Source organism: Narcine bancroftii, chromosome 2 (genome assembly GCF_036971445.1).
Source record: "Narcine bancroftii isolate sNarBan1 chromosome 2, sNarBan1.hap1, whole genome shotgun sequence".
Taxonomy (NCBI): domain Eukaryota; kingdom Metazoa; phylum Chordata; class Chondrichthyes; order Torpediniformes; family Narcinidae; genus Narcine; species Narcine bancroftii.
Genome location: NC_091470.1, coordinates 91,262,767 through 91,283,701, shown reverse-complemented (window position 1 = coordinate 91,283,701; position 20,935 = coordinate 91,262,767). Strand labels below are relative to the sequence as shown.

General features: G+C 38.9%; 1 long non-coding RNA gene across 1 annotated transcript in view; it reads right to left on the bottom strand.

Annotated features, from left to right (window-relative positions):
- LOC138753892 (uncharacterized) overlaps nucleotides 1–17,374 on the bottom strand; it is a 47,947-nt gene extending 30,573 nt beyond the window's left edge. The window contains exon 1 of the long non-coding RNA XR_011351485.1: nucleotides 17,102–17,374. This is a non-coding gene — a long non-coding RNA (uncharacterized lncRNA). The remainder of the gene's footprint in view (nucleotides 1–17,101) is intronic.
- Nucleotides 17,375–20,935: the final 3,561 nt, after the last annotated feature.

Genomic DNA, 20,935 nt, shown 5'->3' with positions numbered 1-20,935 from the left:
GAGTCAGCATGACTTCTACTCTAGAATAGATGTTTTTTTCTGGCTTTAGCCCATAGAGAGGTCACTGAGTGCATGGCGAGACAATTTTCAGATCATTCACCTTTTGTAGTCAGGGTCGAGATGCCGGACAAACAGGAAACAGGATACAGATGGCATCTTAATATATTGCTGTTAAAGAAACTGGAGATTTGTAAGAGCACAGATAGATCTGTTTTGTGAGTCTATCTGCACTTGCACTCCAGATAAACTTTATCTGGCGGATTGGCGAAGCATTTGCCAGAACTAATCAAGAAAGATCAAATTGGCTTTGTGCAAAAAAGCAGGCGACTGACAAGTTGGGCAGACTGCTAAGTAGAACACACTTGACGTAAGCCAGAAATAGGTGTGGGGTGGTGGGAGATCACCATTCCTCTCTATGCAGGAAAGGTATTTGACAGTTTAAAGTGGAACTTTTTTATTCATAATCGTGGACAAAATAGTGATAGGATTATTTGGATAAGAGTGCTCTATTATGCACCCAAAGCAAAAGTTGTGACTAAGGGGCAAATTTCTTCAGCCTTCCCGCTCACAAGGTGAATCAGACAGGAATGCTCACTATTACCAGCTCTGTTCATACTGGCATGGAATCTTTGGCTGAGGCCATTCATCAGGATCCACACATTAAGCAGTTCCAAGTGGCACATGAAGAACATAAAATCAGTTTATTTGCAAATGATGTACTGATATATTTGACAGGCCCAATAAACCCATTGCCAAAGCTGCCCTCTACCCGAGAAGACCATGGGGAGATTCTCAGGTATAAGATAAATTGGGATAAGTGTGAGATCATGTCACCTATGGAGAGGATTACAATGTCAGAAAAATAATTACCTAAATGGTATCAAGTACCTGGGAATTAAAAGAGAGAATAATCTAAATAATTTGCATTAATCAAATTCCCATTTCTGGAAAAAATTCGAGGAGGACCTAAACAGATGGGCAGGGTCAACTGCACGAAAAAGAAATGTGTTTCCACGACTCCAATATCTCTTTCAGAATTTGCCTGTGACATTGCCCAGGGGCTTCTTTCAGATGGATAAAAAAAAACTTATGAAACAGGAAGGTAGCCAGGATCTCTATGGAGAAATTAACTTGAGACTCTAATCTGGGTGGATTACGGATGCCAATCTTTAAAAAATACTATTGGGCAGTCCAATCAATGTTCATCTCCTGACTCTTTGCAGGTGGGGGAAGACGTACAATTCTTGGTACAAATTGGTCTGCGCTTGGTTGGCTTGAGAGGAGCAGAGGATTTATTTCCAAGTGGGATGCCAAATTGCTATCTTGGAAAACAGACAGTGCCATACTAAAGCAGATTATTCACATATTGGATGACATAAATCTGTATTTAGGAATAAAACTAGGGCTCTCTCCAGAAACTCCCCTTACTCCAAACTGGCTAATACCTTTGACAATGGGTAACAGGATCCTACACACCTGGTGCTGGAATGGCATCAGGTCCATGGACGATTGTTACAATCAAGGACAATTAACGTCATTTTAACATCTTAGGTAGAATTACAATTTGCAACATAAGATATTCCACTGCTACCTTCAGAGAGTATCGTTTTTTTGCAGGTCAAATTGGGTCCAACTATGCCCACCAAAGTGCATTGACTTCAAGACATTGATTCGAAAGGGGATCACCTGGAAATTCATTTTGCCAATGTTTTCCCTGTTCCAAGCAGAAGGACCCAAACGGTCACCATAAATCCAGACAGAGGTGGGAGTCAGACTTAGGAATAACAATTGATGAACGATGCTGCTCAGCCCAGCATGACAGCAGTGATCAATGCAAGCTAGTGCAATATAATTTTTTGTATCAGTTGTACATGATTCGCAAAAAATATGCAGGTCAATAACTGATCTGTCGGATCTTTGTTTTAGATGCCGCATTGAGATAGGACCATTTGTGCATGCGATGTGGATATGTACCATAGTGAGTTACTTCAGGACAGAACTCGAGAACTCGTGAATTCCTAAGGAAAACTATTGGTAAAGAATTCCCACAGGACCCTGACCTGTTTCTGCTGGTTAATATAATGGACCTAAGACTTAAAATGATGCTTCCAAATTCAATTCCTAGTGATCGCGTTGGCGGCGGCCAGGAAATGCATAGCGGTTACATGGAAATCCGACATTTGCCTGAGCACAATGGAGCAGGAAGCTGCAAGCTTGAGTTCTCCTGGAGAGAGTTACCTATAACTTGAGGGGAAGGTATGGCAACTTTCATAAAAAATGGCAGCCGTATCTGAGATATGTAGGAGGACGGCTGTGAAAAAAAAAGACATCTTTGCCTCGTGGTCTGGTTCACTACGATTCCTTCCCAATGGCTGGAGTGGGGGTTGGGGATTCGGTGACCGCCTCAGTCCAGCCAGGAAATGTCAGGAAAACAAAATGAAATCGCCCCAATCTCTTGCCGCTGTGACAGGCCAGAACCATAAATCCTAGATATGATTTAGTCCTGTGTTTTGTACTTTTTAATGTCTTAAGTGTTTTTTTTTTAATGTTTCTTATTTTCCTCTTTGTGTTAAGTATTTGAGGTCGAGGAATGGGGTGAGGAAGGGAGAAAGGGAAAGGAGTGTTAGCCTTGGACTCTACAGAGAATACGCATAGACGAGATTAGGATAAGCTGTAATTGACACAGAATTGTTAAAAACTGTTGGTGATAGATGAGTTCAATTTTGAAAACTATAAATAAAATATTCCAAAAAAAAAATAGGCGATGCTCTTTATTGTCCCCGACTGGGACCTGCACAGCATATTTGAATATTTCCAAGTTCTCCGTTATGTTCAGTTTAATTTCATATTTCCAACATCCAGAGTGTGTTTGTATATTTCCATCTGTGGTTCCATTCAAGGATTGGTGCAGTTTTTCATTTTCTGAATGTCTGGGACCGGCTATTGCTGGTTTAACTAAATTCCTGTCCAGAGAAGTGCTGCCCTGTTGTATGGATTTCCATCCTGGGAATCCGGTGTCTGTGATCGAACATAATTGGAGAAAAGCGATAGCTTTTATGATTGGGAATACGTCCATGTGCTGCGAGACATCGATCCTGAAGGTGAATCTACTGTTGCAGGGTACTCATGGATAAAGTGGAGGAAAGGGAACTGCATGTGTTGTCGTGTAGATTGTGGATAAAAAATAATCAAGTGGAATTAGAGTTCAGGTCGCAGCCCTCAATTATTTTAACTGAAAATCAACGTTGCCTCTCATTCACCCCACAGATCTTCCAATGCAGTTCACCGTGAACTTCGACGTTCATTAAATCGCATTCTTTTTTTCTGCCAATGTTTATTGTTTCAGGTGGTGTGGCATCTGTTGGTCGTTGTGTACGGTCCTTGTATTGCTCGTTGTTCCTCATTACTGATACCCCTGTCCGATTCTCAGCTTCCCCTCTCCCACAGGCTGCACAGTTGAGCAGCTGCAGCAAGAACGGCTGCCTCCAAGCACAGGAAATCAGCGTTCAATCCTGACCTCGTGTGTTGTCTGGCTGAAGTGTGTGTGTGTGTGTGGGTATCCTTTGATTGCTTAAACATATCATGTTTCTGAATCCCAACGAACATAGACACAACTTTTCTCGAGTCTGTTGCAAGAATTACTCTATCATATCAATATATCGTCTGCTGAACCTTATCTCGACAGCTTCTGACCATGCTACATTTGGGTTTTTCGGTGTCAATTGAATTGTGAGCATTATTCCAGACACGACCCCACCAATCCCCTGTATTTTACAGTAAAGCCTCTCTTTTCTGGAAAATAATGTTGTCCTTTCGGAATAAAGTTTCATGTGCTGTGTTCATTCGTTACCACATTCTGGATATGTGGCAAGGACATTCTGTAGACCCACGATCACTTCACCCTGTAATATCCAGACATGAAAAACAACCTGTGAGATCCCCTTCTTATATTTCCCCTCCCTATTCAATCTCAACTAGTCACATCTCGTGTTCATCGCCCGAGCCAACTTACCCGCCTCACATCCCTATTGATAACTTACACCTCTTTCCAATGAAGTCTAAATCTATCCATTCAGTTTTAACTGGTGATATTTCAATCAGAGAACACAGTACTTGATGTTATGCATATACATATACCAACCATAAAAAATACTTAATCCTGAATACCTTGCAAACCTTTACTTTTTTTCATCCTTGCTGCTTGGATCCCCTCATATCCCCTCAATATTCAACACCAACCATAATTGTTGGCAAGGTGTTCCAAGAACCTACAACTCTCGCTGTAAAAATTCAACCCATGGCGTCACCCCTAATTTTCCCTCTGCACATTAGGGCACAGTGACCATATATTCCTTCGAAAAATAAATGCTAATCCTTCCCTACCCCATAACCCTCTATTTGCCTTTTATTCACCAGTCTCTGAGTCTTGAAATGCCCCCAATGTTTCAGCCTACAGCACCATCCTCAGCAAGGTATTCCATGTATCCACAATTCTCTGTATAAATAGAATCTTACCCCTGATGTCTCCCCTAAACTTCCTTCCCTTAACTTTGTACTTATGTGATCTTGTCTTTGTCATCCTTCCCATGGAAACCGATGCTTGTCATCCAACTTATCTTGTAGACCTCTGTCAAGTCTCCTCTAATCCTTCTATGCTCCAAAGTGAAAGATACCAGATCTGCTAACCTTGCCTCACAAGTTATGTTTCCCAATCAAGGCAACATCCTGGAAAATCTCCTCTGCACCCTTTACATAGCTTCCAAGTCCTTCCTATAATGAGGTGATCAGAATTAAACACAATGCTCAAAGTGTGCTCGCTACTCTTGAATTCAGTCCTCCTATTAGTGAATACCACTATCCCATAGGCCTTCTTAAATATCCTATATACATGTACGGGGATCTTGAGGTATGCAAGGATTTGGAACCCAAGGTCTTCTTTTCATCCACACTCTTAAGCAACTGACCATTAACCCTGCACTCAGCATTCTGAATAGTCCTTCCAAAATGCAGCAACTCACAACTCTGCAGATTGAAACCCATCTTCAACTTTTCTGTCTATATCCTCTTGTGACCTCTGGCAATCCTCAGTTTCATTCACGACTTCTCCAACATTCATGTCAACTGCAAACCTACTGGATATGCTTCTGCCTCTTCCTACAGGTCATTTATACTAGTCACCAGGACCAGAGACCCCAGAACAGTTTACTGCAGCACTCCACCAGTTACCACCCTCCAGGCAGAATACATTCCTTCAACTATTATTTTCTGCTTTCTTCATACAAGTTAATTATTTGTCCACACAGCCATGGTTCTACTGATCCCATGCCTCGTGAAATTCTGAATAAGTCTCTCATTGTGGATTTGCCAAATGCTTTGCTAAAGTGCATACAAGTTCATCTACCGCACTACCCTCATCAATTTCTTGCTACCTCCTCAAAAAGCTCAATTATACCTGTGAGGCATGACCTTCCCTTTACAAAGCAATTCTGAATATCCCTGAGGAGACTCTAGTTCTCCAAATGATCAAAGATCCTATCCTTAAGAATCTTCTCCATTAGTTTGCTCATGATTGACGTAAGATTCACTGATCTATAATTCCCTGGATTCTCCCTATTATGATATACAAGGGGACTACATTTGACATTCTCCAATCCTCTGGAACCTCTCCCGTAGCCAAAGTGGATTAAAAGATCATTGCTACTGTCCCAGCTTTCTCGACCCTGGGTCTATATCGGCCAGTCGTGGAGCCTATCAATCTTGATATTTTTAAGAAAATCCAGCACATCTGCTTCCTTAAACTTTACATTCTCTAGCACGCAGGGCTGTTCAAATTCAACCTCACTGTGATGATTACCCTTTTCTCTTGTGAAAACTGACACATAATATCCATTTAGGTCTTCTCAACATCCTCTGACTCCAGGCATATCTTGCCTCCCTTATTCTTTATCAGCCTCACCTTCATTCTCGTAATCCTTCTGTTTTTTATGTATACATGATTGACTTGGGGTTCTCCTTAATTCCACATGCCAAGGCCTTCTTTTGCCCCTTTCAAGTTCTCATGTCCTTTCTGAAGCTCCTTCCTGCCTACCATACACTTCTCATGAGGACCTTCTGTTTCCTATTTCCTATATTTAATGTATTCTTCCTTCTGCCTCTTGAATTAACTGCCTCACCTGCTTCATCAGCAATGGTTCCCTTTTCCTACAACCTTTTCCTTATCCCAGGGGAGCAAAACTATCTTGAACCCTGCACACATGGTCCCTAAAAGTCCTCTACATTACCTCTGCGCTTTCACCCTTAAACATCTGTTTCCAATTTACTCTCACTTGTTCCTGGCTTATCCTTTTAAAATTTACAATTCTCCTTTTAAGCACTTTTCCAGTTTGACTGTTTATATCGTTTTCTGTGGCTAAGATGGAATTATGGAAATTATGGTTACTGCTACCAGAATGCTCCTCCACCAAGACATCCACTATCTGACCAGGTTCATCTCCAGGACCAGATCCAGTGTGGCATCTCCTTTAGTTGGCCAGCCAACATACTATGCCAATAATTATGAGAGATGTTGAATAATCCAAAAACTGTAACTCTGTATTTCCCACACCATTCCAAAATAGGATTGCTTATCTACTCCTTGCTGTCCTGAGTGCTATTTAAGGGCCTATAGACTACACTCAGCCTAGTGGTAGCTCTCGTCCTATTTCTAACTTCCATCTACACCAAATCAATGGACACTCCCTCTGCAACATCTTTCAGTTCTATCACCGTTATACTATCCCTGACCAATCCTCTATTTTATTTTACCTTCCATCCTATTAATTTTTTTTTAAATATCTAAACCCAGGTACCTGCATCAGGCAATCTTGCCCTTCCTGCAGCCAAGCTTCTGTAATGGCTGCAATATCATAGTTCGATATATGCTCTAGGTTCATCTCCTTGTTTCCGAATACTCATAGTGTTGAAAAAGGCACATTGCAACCCCTCTAACTAGACTATCTCTATGTTTTGCCCACTGCCTGTCCTTTCTCGCCAACTCAGAGCAATTAGTATCATGCTTTGGTCATACCCTAACCCTTTCTACCTTAATCTCTGCACTCACTTTCTGCTTCTCATGGTCCAAACCCCTGCCAAATTACTTTTAACCCTCCCCCACTGCTGTATAATACCTGCCTGCCAGGATATTGCCACCAACCACCCCCCCACCTCCGTCTTTTTGTACAGGTCATACCTTCACCAGAAGAAATCGCAATGATCCAGAAATCTGAACCTCTGCCCTCTGCACCAATTTTTTTACATTGCTTTGTTCACATTGAAATTAAATGTTGATGCACATGCAAACCATCTAGTAGATGCTATCATCATATTCATCACATGAACTACTTAAATACATAATATTTTTACTTGCCATCTTATCCTTTCTCAGCTGTTGACTGTGCAGCTAACATGATTTTAAATGCAATTTAGAATATCCATATACATCACTGGTATATTAGTGAATGTACAGGAAGAATTGTGAATTCGATGGAAGAACCATTGAAACGTAGAATGCTAGGTCACAGAAGATTGGTTATTCGACCGTTTTAGACCCCTCCAACCATTTTTCTGCTACTTCCATTGACATATTCCCATTTGATATCCTTCCAGGCCTTTCCCATCCATGTTTTTTCCAATTTCAAATATATTCTTAAAATTTAAGATCGAGCCCACGTTCACCAAATCAGATGGCAGCTCATATCACACACTGTGTGAATAAATTTCATCTAATGTTCCCCCTAGCCTTTCCCATCTAAGCCTTAAACAATGACATCTCATATTTATCTCCCACAATCTAAGTGCAAAAAGCCTACTCACATCCAATATGTCTATATTTCCCATAATCTTGTAAACCTCTATCAAATCTCCACTCATTCTTCATTGCTCCAAGGGATAAAGTCCTCCTGACATCTTCAGTCTTTTCCTGAAACTCAACTCCTGAAGACCAGCCAACATCCTAGTAAAGCTTCTCTGCACTATTTCAATCTTACTGATATTCTTCCTGTAATTAGGCTGTCAGAACTCCACACAATATTGCAAATTTGGTCTCACAGTCTTAACAAACGTGAATATAACATCCAATCTCCTATACTGAATATTTTGATCAATAAAGTGTAAGATGCCAAAAAGTTTCTTTGCAACACTGTCCACATGCGACACCACCTTCGAGTAACAATGTATCTATGTTCCCATATCTCTTTGCTGCTCCACGACCTTCAGTGCCCTCCCCTTTACTGTGTAAATACTATCTTGGTTTGCACTTCCAAAATGTCTGCATTAAACTGCATCTGCCATTTTTGACTATTCTCCCATTTAGGCCAAATCCCTTTGAGAATCTTCATTGGTGTCCACAATGGCTCCGATTTTCCTGTAATCAGCAAAATTGCCAATCCAATTTATCAAAAAATAAGATCCAGATCACTGACATAGACAACAAAAAAAACAAGACATCTCACCTCACAGAGAACTCACACATTCCACATATTTTGCACCGGATTTTGGTGTCAGTCACTTGTTAAATGGAGCTGTGCTGAAAACATTTTTTGATTTCCTCGATTCTTTCCATTAATTATTGTAAATTAGTTTAATTTTTGAAAATCAGTTATTCCATGCCGAAAAATGTACGTGGACAGGAGTGTATTGCAATCCCAGTATAATGTTCTTTTTCTCTTTCCTTCAAGTTTACTTGATGGCGATTGTGACCTTGGCACGAGGAAAGTGCGGCCTCTCCAATTGTATCATTCGTTACCTTGTGGGGATTGCAGCGGCTGACCTCCTGCTGAACATCAATGACACCATATTAAGGAGCATTGTTGAAATATATTTCTCACTTTCATTCCTGACCATCACCCCCATGTGTTCTCTTAACTGGGTACTGATATGGGCAACAACAATGATGTCGTTCTGGTTCACGCTGGGCTTTACATTTGATCGGTTTGTTGCCATTTGTTGTCAAAACTGGAAAATAAAATATTGCACCGAGAGAATGGCGACAATTTTTCTTGGCACGGTGACTGTGCGGAGCTGTGTTACAAACTGTCCCTGGTATTTTACAATGGACCCAGGTTTTACCATCAATGGTACACTGCTAGGCTGTGTCTGGAAAAAAGCATTTTTAACTTCACCCGCGTGGGCTTCATTTGAGTTGTTCATATTATCTTTAACACTTTTCCTCCCATTCATATTGATTTTGTTCCTCAATGCACTGACCGGCAGATATATTTTCCTCTCTGGTCAGGCCCGCAAGAAGCTCAGGGGCCACAGAAATGGAGAGAATGACCCGGAGATCGGGAAACGGAAGAAATCCATTGTTTCACTTTTCAGCATATCTGGTAGTTTCATATTGTTGTGGAGTATTTTAGTTGTATACGTTGTGAGTGAGCATGCTTTAGGCGCTGAGTACTTCATTGGCAGTGATTTTCCAGCAATCGCATTCATGGTCCCGCTTCTAAGTACCTGCACAAAGATGGGGATTTATGTCCTGACCCTGAGAACATTTCGAAAGGAGCTGATGGAGGTGGTGAAATGCCCGGTGACGCTCATTGCCAAATGTATGAAAACTTAGATCTGAGTGTACCAACAGGTACGTGAAGAAATGTTAACCATTAGCAGACAGACACCTATCGAGTGCTGGTTACACATCCAAACCGCGAAATCTATCTGCTCATTCAAACAGATATAATTTAAAAGACAACAGGTATTAAAGAATTGCTAATCTATTGGCCTAATTATTATCTTGCCTTGTTTCACTGATCTGCACCCTGACCATACCCTTCCAGACCACACCGGTACCGTTTTTTTAAATGGAAAATGACAAATACAGCCGGATTTTTACTATTAAAGAAGCAGTTTGTTCCACACCCTCACCATAATCCAATTCTTTTCTACATCCGGACAATTTATATTGACCCGCAGTATTTCTGACCCTTTCGTGTTCATGATGATCTCTTCTTTCTGGCACCGTAGTCAAGTGGATTTGATGCAACACAGATAAAAGTGAAGAGACTGCAGTTGGAGAAGATGGACATAGCGAAAGGCGGCACTGACCCTCGTAGAAAAGAAATTAGGATTTAAGTTTCAAGATCTAAGATTCAAGATTAAATTTATTGTCATGTATTTAAAAACAGGACCACATTACAAGAAATTGTTGCAGACAGTTTTTGCTTCAGTAGAAATTTCCTGAAAGAGATGCAACATTTTTAAAGAGAGTCCTCCCAGTGTCACCGAGTGTCCGTGGATTCTGCTCCATCGCTTCTGCAGCAACGCAGAGTGCAACCCAAACCATTGGCTTCCTGAGCTCGAGTCCAGATTCGAATCTCTGATATCATCAGGAACCCTTCAAAGTCCTCTGCACCCTCTTGTACCTGGTTCTGTTACATGGTACCCCTTCAGCTAGTTTCGAGCTGGTCCCCAGCAGTCCACGGTTTTGTATCGAAATCCATTGACACCCGTCTCCAGCATCCACAGTCTCCATTAGTTATGTCCAGTTCCCCACCATGACTAGAAGCCCCCCCCCCCACATCTCCATCGGGCACACAAAACTCAAAACGCTCAACCAGGTTACCTATCTCGGCTGCACCATTTCATCGGATGTAAGGATCGACAACGAGATAGACAACAGACTCGCCAAGGCAAATAGCACCTTTGGAAGACTACACAAAAGAGTTTGGAAAAACAACCAACTGAAAAACCTCACAAAGATTAGCATATACAGAGCCGTTGTCATACCTACAATCCTGTTCGGCTCCAAATCATGGGTCCTTTACTGGCATCACTTATGGCTCCTAGAACGCTTCCACCAGCGTTGTCTCCACTCCATCTTCAACATTCATTGGAGCGACTTCATCCCTAACATCGAAGTACTCGAGATGGCAGAGGCCGTCAGCATCGAATCCACGTTGCTGAAGATCCAACTGCGTTGGGCAGGTCACGTCTCCAGAATGGAGGACCATCGCCTTCCCAAGATCGTGTTATATGGCGAGCTCTCCACTGGCCTCTGTGACAGAGGTGCACCAAAGAAGAGGTACAAGGACTGCCTAAAGAAATCTCTTGGTGCCTGCCACATTGACCACTGCCAGTGGGCTGATATCACCTCAAACCGTGCATCTTGGCGCCTCACAGTTCTTCCTTTGAGGAAGACCGCAGAGCCCACCTTATGACAAAAGACAAAGGAAGAAAAACCCAACACCCAGCCCCAACCAACCAATTTTCCCTTGCAACCGCTGCAACCGTGTCTGCCTGTCCCGCATTGGACTTGTCAGCCACAAACGAGCCTGCAGCTGACGTGGACATTACCCCTCCATAAATCTTCATCCGTGAAGCCAAGCCAAAGAAGTAGATAAGGATAGTTTAAAAGTTATGATTATATTTTAAGAGTTAGAAACAAAGTTAGTGTTTTAAAATTTAACACTGTCTGGTTAATTTTCTATTGGTTTCTTTATGTGCGGTTCACAATAAAATTGGGGAATTGTCATCCAAGATTTTTTTTTAACCACATTTGGAGCTAATATAGCTTAACCAAATTGGGGAGCTTATAATGTATGTGCTACAGAAGGCAGCACAGAATTTGGAGCTTTGTAATAAATTAAATTTAGATTAGGTTGATACAGTCCTTTTTCCAAGCTAATTGATAGTCTTGGGTGTGTGTGTGTAAAAGCTGCAATGGATATTGAATGGGTTTTCGACTCACCATCTCCTGCACAATTGCAGAAGACATAAAGGGATGATTTGGTGAATATTGCTCAATTGTTGGGACTTTCTGAAGGAAATTTATCCCTGGGAAAGGTGGAGATAAAGGAAATTATAGCAAGGAAATATGTAGAAGAGGGTAAGTTTGAAGATGCAGAATTAGAGAAATTTATGAGTGTAAACCTATTAAAGCAAAGCTCATGTTTGAAAGGAGTGAGCAAAAAATTGAGGCAGAGGGAAAAAAGAATGCAAGTGGTGTTAGAGAAAAAAGAAAGGCAAAGAAAATTTGAGTTAAAAATGGAGTAAGGTTGCAGAGAAGCAAAGGTGGTATAAGGCAGATAAGACAAAGCAGAATTCTATCTTCTAGTCGAACTGAGAAGTTTATAGCCAGTACAGGGGTGTGGTTAGTTCCTCCATTTCATAAAAGTGAAATTGATAATTGTGAATTTGCAAGGAAGAACCATTTTGACTGTAAAGAGAAAATAGCTTTTGAAGGAGCTTTTTGAAGTGCCAGTTGATGAAGTAGAGAAAGACGATGTCATCAAACAATAATCATGGCTTTTATTAGCAGAAACTCATGGTGCAATAATGAAAGACAATAGGTTCATATACAGTTATACCCAAGGGGAGTGTCCTTAACAATAGATATAATGCCAAGCCAATGTTAGTACAGCAAGGCTCACCAGAGGTGGGGTGACAGGCAGCTTGGCAGACATTCACCACAGCATTGAGAATACAGCCAAAATATGCCAGTATCTAGCAAGCAATCAAAATATAATGAGCTGTTTTTTGAATATGTCAACCTATCCGGTTGTTTATGAATTCTTGTGCTCCTTCTCAAAACAGATGGCTCCTTTGCAACCATGGGAACTGGTACAGGTCAATGGGTCTGTAGTGTGGGAAGGACAGACTTCTGGACCTGCTCCAGAATTACCAGTGTGAGGCAGTAGAGCCTCAGCATGGCCACCTGAAGTGTTATGTTATTAATTGCAAATAATAAAAATATTTTTTAATACCCCTCATTGTCTTGGTGAATTTCTTTTGCTGCTGGAATAGGCCGTGACATATATATTGCCCACGATGCAAGCTGTTTTGATCAGACAAAGCAAGCATGGGCATGTACTCAGTGTGGGCGCTATGCAAATGTTGTCTTACAGCTGGGAATATTTAATCAAAGTAGATGCAGAGCGTCTATAAAAGCAGCTCACAATTACAGATGGTGTGTATTATACTGATATAGATTGAACGAAGGTTCTACAGGCAATAACATAGTTAGTGTATTTAACAATAGAATTTAGGGCCTCCAAGAAAATGTAATACAGCAGAAATGACTCCCCAATGTTGGAACATCTGTGATACATTCTGTTATATTTGTGACATGTATACGCTTATGCGTCAATGACGTGCATTTAATAGGAATGTCTGTGTAAAATTTGTGACCAAGGCAAACCTCACATTTGTTATGCAACATATGTAGCTTGGCTCAGAAGTATTCAGAAGTCAATGCCACTTGCAGTTTTAATGATCTCGTGAGAACAAAGGGATCAGGTGATGGAGTGTTACTTATGTCTGACCGAAGTATCTGCTTTTTCTGCTTAACAATAACAAATCTATTGAATACTCCAATCTGCCTTCAGCCATGAGACCAGTGCTGGATAACTACAGTTTTCCAATTCAGAAGCAACCAGAAACTTGAAGCCAAGATGAGGAGGAAGAAGATGCCACAATGCACCAACCAGATGTGGAATAAGACACTGATCCATGTTTTAGATTGTTTATGCTTGGTTATCCTCTCTGATAATACATCCAGATTGAAATGATCTGGTCAGAGACAAAAGACTTGGTTCAAGACTGCAAGAATGGAGTCTTCTGTCATCATGTGAACATAAAATAGCATATCTGGGGCACAGGAATCCATCAATGTTGGATGACTATTGATGGAAACTAACACGAGAGGCATCAAATGCTGAGGACAAATGGAAATCAGTGGCATAATATTTTAGAAAAACTTCCAAAATTCAAGAGAAGTCAACTAAATATTTCTCCAACATCTTTCATGATCATTAAATGTGAAATTTTATTTGTGTTAAAAGTGAAGTTCTCCATAACAATCCCCAATTTATTTTTTGGAATTATTTTTAACATGTTATCTGCTCTCATCAATGTAAATGGTTAATTTGTAGTAAAATATTCATATAAATTAAATTGTATAATGTTTATTTATATATGATTATTATGTACGAATATGAGTGCACCGTGGTGGAGAGAAATGCACCTTCATCTGCTTGTACATATACGGTCACATGATAATAACATGGAATAATTCAGCACAGCAGGACTTCTGCCCACGATGATGTGCCGACTTAAACCAACCAACTCAACAATCTAAGTTTTTACTCCAACTTACAAATAACCCTCTAGTTTTTCTTACATGCCTGTGACTGTTATCTTTGACCTCACCACTAAACTGCATTCAATTCAACTTATTCTCTGAGATTTTCTCTTACTATCGAAAAAAAAATCAATGGTTGTATCAGCGTCCTGTAATGTTATTTACTTCTTCATGTTGTCTTGTGTCCTTTGTAGCTCAAAAGGGAAAGCCCCTTTTCTGTCAAATTTAAAATTATAGTTAATTGATAAATAAATTCCCATTTTCTTCCTCACTATACTCTGAATCTAAGGGAGATCCCTCATCCAACAATGCCACAATAACACTGATCTTGAATTGGTACTGACTATGATCGCAGATATTTTGTGAAATGCATCTGAGTTCTTATTGTTGTGGCCGAACAAGTACTTGGTTAAAAAAAAGAAAACAATGAATGTAATCTACTTTGAATTAAACAAACGAGATGATTGACACGAACCATAGATATGTAAATGTATATATAGTTAAAATAGATAATAAGATAGAAAGATAGATGGATGGAGTGGTGGATAGGTAGATACTTAGATGGGCAGGTATACCTTGGGCCCATTCTGGTACCCATGCTAATTTTGACCAAGATGAAGTGGGATGAGACAAAGAAGTTATTTAAACTGAGGATAAGATAGGATGTTAGTTGTGGACTAGATGGGTCTGTTGTCCAGAATTAAACGTAGGCCTTTCAGGCCTTTGCTATTGGGTAGAGTTTTTGGATGTCCATGGCAAACACAATCCAAATGACCTCCAGGAACTGGATGTTGTTAAAGTTATGGAGCACATGTGAAGTATCCAGGGTGTAGATGGGGAGGGTCTGAACCAGGAATGACAAAATGCAGTCCAGTTAAGCCAATACCAATTCAGTGGGGAAACAACACGTGGACATGATAACTCTGCCGGATCAATTGTATTTGTGAATCTTAGGAAGGAGGTGGACAACAGACAGTGCAGACTTGGAAAACAAGAAGTTTGCCATGCTAGGGAGATGACTGGAAGCGATTGTTCAGAGATAGCTCACAATAGAATGGTTTGATGAGTCCTAGTGGGCTCGTGATGGAGGAAAATGTAAGGAGAGAAGTCTGAAAGTTGTTGTCTGGCTTCGGCTAGAATGATATTGAAATCAAAATATAGAGAAACCACCTTGACCCGGAACAATACTTGATTTCCTAACTGGGCAAGAGACAGTCCAGGTGCCGGAAGTGTGTTTGGAGGAACACTGATCATAATGTTATTATTATATCAATTGGAGAAATTTTAATTTTAAATAAATTAGAAAGGATATACAGTTGAAAGCATGGATTGGGCCAGGTTGTTTCTTATTTAAATATCTTTATTGAATTTAACACATAAATCCCTCATACAAAGTATTTTAATCAAACAAATAACAGGTGGTATCATATGCACGTGCATAGGAAATTTGTAAAACTACAATAGACTATCCCTTGATCTAAGCACAGTGTATATTCTGTTTAATGCTATGATCTATAATGACCATATTAACCCATATTGAACTAGTTAATTGAAAAAAAAACCTGAAAACAAAAGAAACCCTTGTTTGTGTCTGGCAATATTGTAGTTGATAGTTGATGGGCCATCAAAGGTACAATATTCTCAGTAAAGTGCTTCTATGCTCTGGCCAGAATTAAAGGCAAAGATAACAGGAGTAGGGAACTTTGGTTTTGATGGAGATTGAGGATGTGGTTAAGAAGAGAGAGAGAGAGAGAGAGATGAATGGCTGGTATGAGGATGTTGTGAGTGTTAAATGTTGCACTTTGGAAGGACAAGCCAAGAAAGGACATAGACGATGTATGGAAGCTCATTGAGGAGTGTGGTAGAACAGAGGGATCTGGGAATACGGATACAAAATTTGCAGAACGGTCATCACAATTAGATAGGGTTGTAAAGAGAGCTTTTGTCGCATTCGCCTTCATAAATCAAAGTAATGAGTACAGGAATTGGAATGTGATTTTAATGTTGTTAAGACATTGGTGATACTATATTATGAGTATTGGTGCAGTTTTCGTTCCCTCACTACAGGAAGTGGGGTGGGGTGAAATGATGGAATAGTAACTCGTCCAGTCTGCTTTCCAGAGAAAAGTTTAAAAGAGTGGACAATAAATAAAGTCCTTATTTAGAACAATTTAAAAAATGGATATTTAAATAGTTGGAGAAAAATTTGAAGACAGCTCCAAAAAAAGACAAAACTACAATGACAAAAGAGAAGAAGCAAAGAAAATGACAGAACATAAGGAAGGAGGCCTTACCTGTGAAGTGAAGCCAGGAGCTGTCCGAAAAGGTGACTCCATTTGCATGGTCTTCAATCAAACAAATTCAGGTTGGTGCTGCATAGTACGAGCTTTATCAGTAGCTCACTGAGTCACGAAAAAAACATTGCTACACATATACAAATAGATGTGCATGCGTGAAACTCATTTTAAAGAGGACATTGAAGAAAGAGGCTATTTCAGTTATATTGGAAGTCAGATTAGACACATTTGCTGGAACAGACTCCATATCATGTGATGAAATAGATCCAGAAGTATTAGAAGAAACAAAAAAAAGAAGAAAGAGAAAGTTAAACTTCAAACTCAAACAGTGGATATACAATATTTTGATAAGCAATTAAAATTTTAATGGAAACACTGATGTTGGAGGATCTGGCAAGATGGCGAAGAATCGAGATGTGTGATCTCAACCTCTCTGGCCGGATTTTTAAGTACCCGTTTTTAACCCCTTGTGTTCAAGTTTAAACTTTTTAAATTTTTGTTTAAAATATTAAGGAACTGTTATGGCCATTAATGGTAATAATATTCAACCTTAAATGCAGAAGAAATTACATTTTCGAAGTGTTGAAGATTTGGGGCCTTAACAACTTGCTACAGCTTCAGGTTTAACCTCATTAGTGCCTAAACCACAAAGATTGCCTGTGGGAGCTGAAAAAATATGTCTACTACTCACCAAGTGAAGGACAGTGCTGGAATTACCCGTTCTCTGGAGGAAGGTGCATGTTCCCAAGAAATGGATCCCGATTCTGGCAGCCTGCCGATTTTAATGGAGCGAGCACGCAGGAAGACGACTCCATTGCCTGAAATGCTTCAGGAAGCATTCCAACCTGAAGATCTCGATCTACTCCGTGATTTAAAAAAAAAACAGCGAGCTACAGGGGGAGACTAGCGTTGACCCCCTGAGGAAGTCGGGGTGCCGTCGCTGAGAGTCCAGACCCACAGTAAACTGTTAAAATGCCTTTTGTTGAGTTGCAGCAGGAGCTGCAGTTACCTGGTTCTGCCACTACATAAGAGAAAGCAGGGCTGAGCTTTTCTGAACTACAAAATTAGCAGTGCAATGCTGTCATTCAGCCTATAATGAATGAGCTGGCTCAAATGATAAGATCAGAATTGAAGACAGTTAAAGCACATGTGTGAGCCTCTTGTGAAGATTTTTTAAAAATTCATTCTGCTTTTTTGGAATATAAACAGCAAGTGGCTTCTAATACAGAAAAAGTGTTGAAGGTTTAAAAATCCGTTATAGAATTGTGAGAATGTGAGAAGGAGTTAGAGAGGAAAATAGACTACTTGGAAAATCAAAGTAGAAGAAATAATGTGAAAATTGTTGGTTTGCCAGAAGGTATAGGAGGACGAGATCCTCTTCATTTTTTTAAAGACTAGATCCCACGAGTACTAGGGCAAGAATTCTTTTCTGGAGGCTTGGTATTGGAACGAGCTCATAGAGCTTTAAGAAGAACACCTTTACCTGGTCAACCACCGAGACCTGTAATAATTCAATGTTTGAATTATTTGGACAGAGAAGCAATACTTTGTTTAACAGTGCAAAATGCGAGATGACAAACTCTGTTATTGATTCAGAATAGCAGAGTTTTTTTAAAATCCTGATTTCAGTCAAGAGGTCATTCAATGTCGACGTCGATTTAATCCAGTTAAAGAAGTTTTGTGGCGTAAAGGCTATAAGTCTACTTTTCGCTATCCGGCAGTGTTGAAGGTGTTTTATGGAGACTATCAATTTTGGATTTTTGAGAATGATCGTGAAGTAATGATTTTTGCTGATTCATTGCCAGATGTAAGAGGACAAAGACATAGTCCACCATTGTCTCCTAAAAAAAAATCTGGTTGTTCTGGAAACGGAAGAAATGGTAGAAATGGGAAAATCGTGAATGGAAAGAGTCCAACTTCTCTTGAAATGGGGTCTCCGAGTTTGGAATCTCTTGGATGAATAGAAGAATTTTCTTATTCTTATTTTATTTTTTTATGTTATTATGATATTTTGCTGTTATTCTTTGTTTGGCTGGGGAGGGAGAGATTTGCTCTAAGTTCTATTAGTCATCAGCCATTGGTTGGTGATCCTCAGCCCAATTTTGTTTAGGGATTACTACCTTTTGGTAGTTTTTTTTAAATTATTCCTTTTAATTATTTTATTTTATTTTATTTTCCTTTTAATAGCCTTTAATTTGTATTTTTTTCTCCTATTGGAGGGCCTATTTATGTTGATTTGAGCTTTTATATAAAGATATTATTAGTTTTTGTAATATTAGTAGATATGTCAAAGTTGAGGTTTGCTACTTTTAATATTTGAGGTTTAAACAGTCCAATTAAGCATAAGTGAATTTTGGCGTATATTAAGAAAATGAAAATTGATGTTGCTTTTTTACATGAAACACATTTGAATGTCAAAGAAAGTATGAAATTGAAGAGGGACTGGGTAGGGCATGTATATTCTTCTTCATTTAATTCCAGGGCTAAAGGTGTAGCAATTTTGATACATAAAAATTTATCTTCTGAATTACAATCAATGGAGGAAAAGACAGGATGTATTCTTAAATTGAATTGTAAGATTTTTAGTGAATTCTGGACTTTACTAAATATTTATGCCCCAAATGTAGATGATGAAATATTTATTTCAGATGCATTTTTATATCTGAGTCAGGCTAATGATAATGTTTTAGTTGGTGGTGATTTAAACTGTGTTTTGGAACCTTTATTAGATAAACGTCCAAAGAAAGTTAAGAAATCTAAAATGGCAGTTCAGGTTCAAACACTGATGAAAGATCTTAATTTAGTTTATAGTTGGAGACGTCTTAATCTGACAGAGAAATATTTCTCATTTTACTCATCTGGATATGAATCATTTTCAAGGATTGACCTCTTTTTAGTATTGGCACATTTACAAGGGAAAATACAACAAACAGAATACAAAAGTAGGGTGATTTCAGATCATTCTTTGTTATACTTTACAAATGCCACCTCTGAGAAAATTCAGGTGGCCTATCACTGGAGGTTTAATACAATGTTATTAAAAAATATGGAATTTATTGATTTTTTGAAAAAAAACAAATTAATTTTTTTTGAAAGAAAATTCTAATTCTGTTCAAAGGAAGTTTGTATTATGGGATGCTATGAAAGCTTATTTGAGAGGACAAATAATTAGTTATGATTCTAAAATAAAAAAAGAATCAATTAAATCAGAGTCTTGAATTAGAGAAACAGATTGATGAGTTAGAAAAGGAATTTCAGAAAGATGCTACAGAAGATCAGAAAATAGAATTATCTAGGTTGAAACACGAATATAATACTTTGCAATCTTATCAATTTGAATGTGTGATTAATAGGACTAAACAATCGTATTTTGAATGGGGAGAGAAAGCACATAAGGTATTGGCATGGCAATTAAAGAAAGAATAGGATTCGAGGACTATTAATGCTGTAGACAGAATTCTTTTATCACATAAACTTCATGAGATTAATGATGAATTTTGTTAATTTTATAAAATGTTATATACATCTGAAGGAAAACAAGAAAATGGATCGATTGATTTTTTTATCACAGTTGAATTTACCGACATTAGAGGGTGTGGATATACGGGAGTTGGAAGCACCATTTACTGATTCAGAATTAAAATGGCTATGATGGAAATGCCGAACAGTAAATCGCCTGGTAACGATGGATTTTTGGTTGAATTTTATAAAATTTTTAATGATGATCTTTCTACAGTGTTTGGAGATGTATTACGTCAAGTTGGAGAACATTATGAATTACCTGGGTCTTGTTCTAGTTCTTTAATTACAGTAAATCCAAAAAAAGGTAGTGATCCTTTGAAAGAATCTTCATGTAGACCAATTTCAATTGGCTAAACTTTTACCTAAATTGATCCATATGGATCAGACAGGTTTTATAAAGAATAGATATGCTTCAGGTAATATTCTGCATGTGATTAGGTTGATTAATAGATTTTGACAATCTTTAGATCACCCGATGGTGATATCTTTAGATGCAGAAAAAGCATTTGATAGAGTTGAGTGGAATTATTTGTTTAAAGTTCTGGAGAAATTTCAGTTTTGTCCTATCTTTATTAGTTGGATTAAGGCTTTATATAGTAAACTGGTAGCGAGAGTATTGATGAATGGCTTGATTTCGGAACCGTTTAAATCGACTCGATCAACTCATCAAGGTTGTCCTTTATCACCAGCTTTGTTTGCGATAGTGATCGAACCTTTAGCACAGCTGATAAGTCAAAATACACAGATAGAAGGTATGGAAATTTTAGATGAGGAATATACAATTAATTTATTTGCTATTGACGTATTGGTGTATTTAATAAATCCAGCTCAATCACCTTTGCACTTGAAGGAGTGTCTGATACAATATGGATGTCTTTCTGGATATAAAGTTAATTGGGAAAAAAAGTGAAATATTACCCTTAAGTGAGGGAGATTATTCAGTTTATAAGAATATTATTCATTTGAAATGCACTGATCGAATGAAGTATTTAGGTGTAATTTT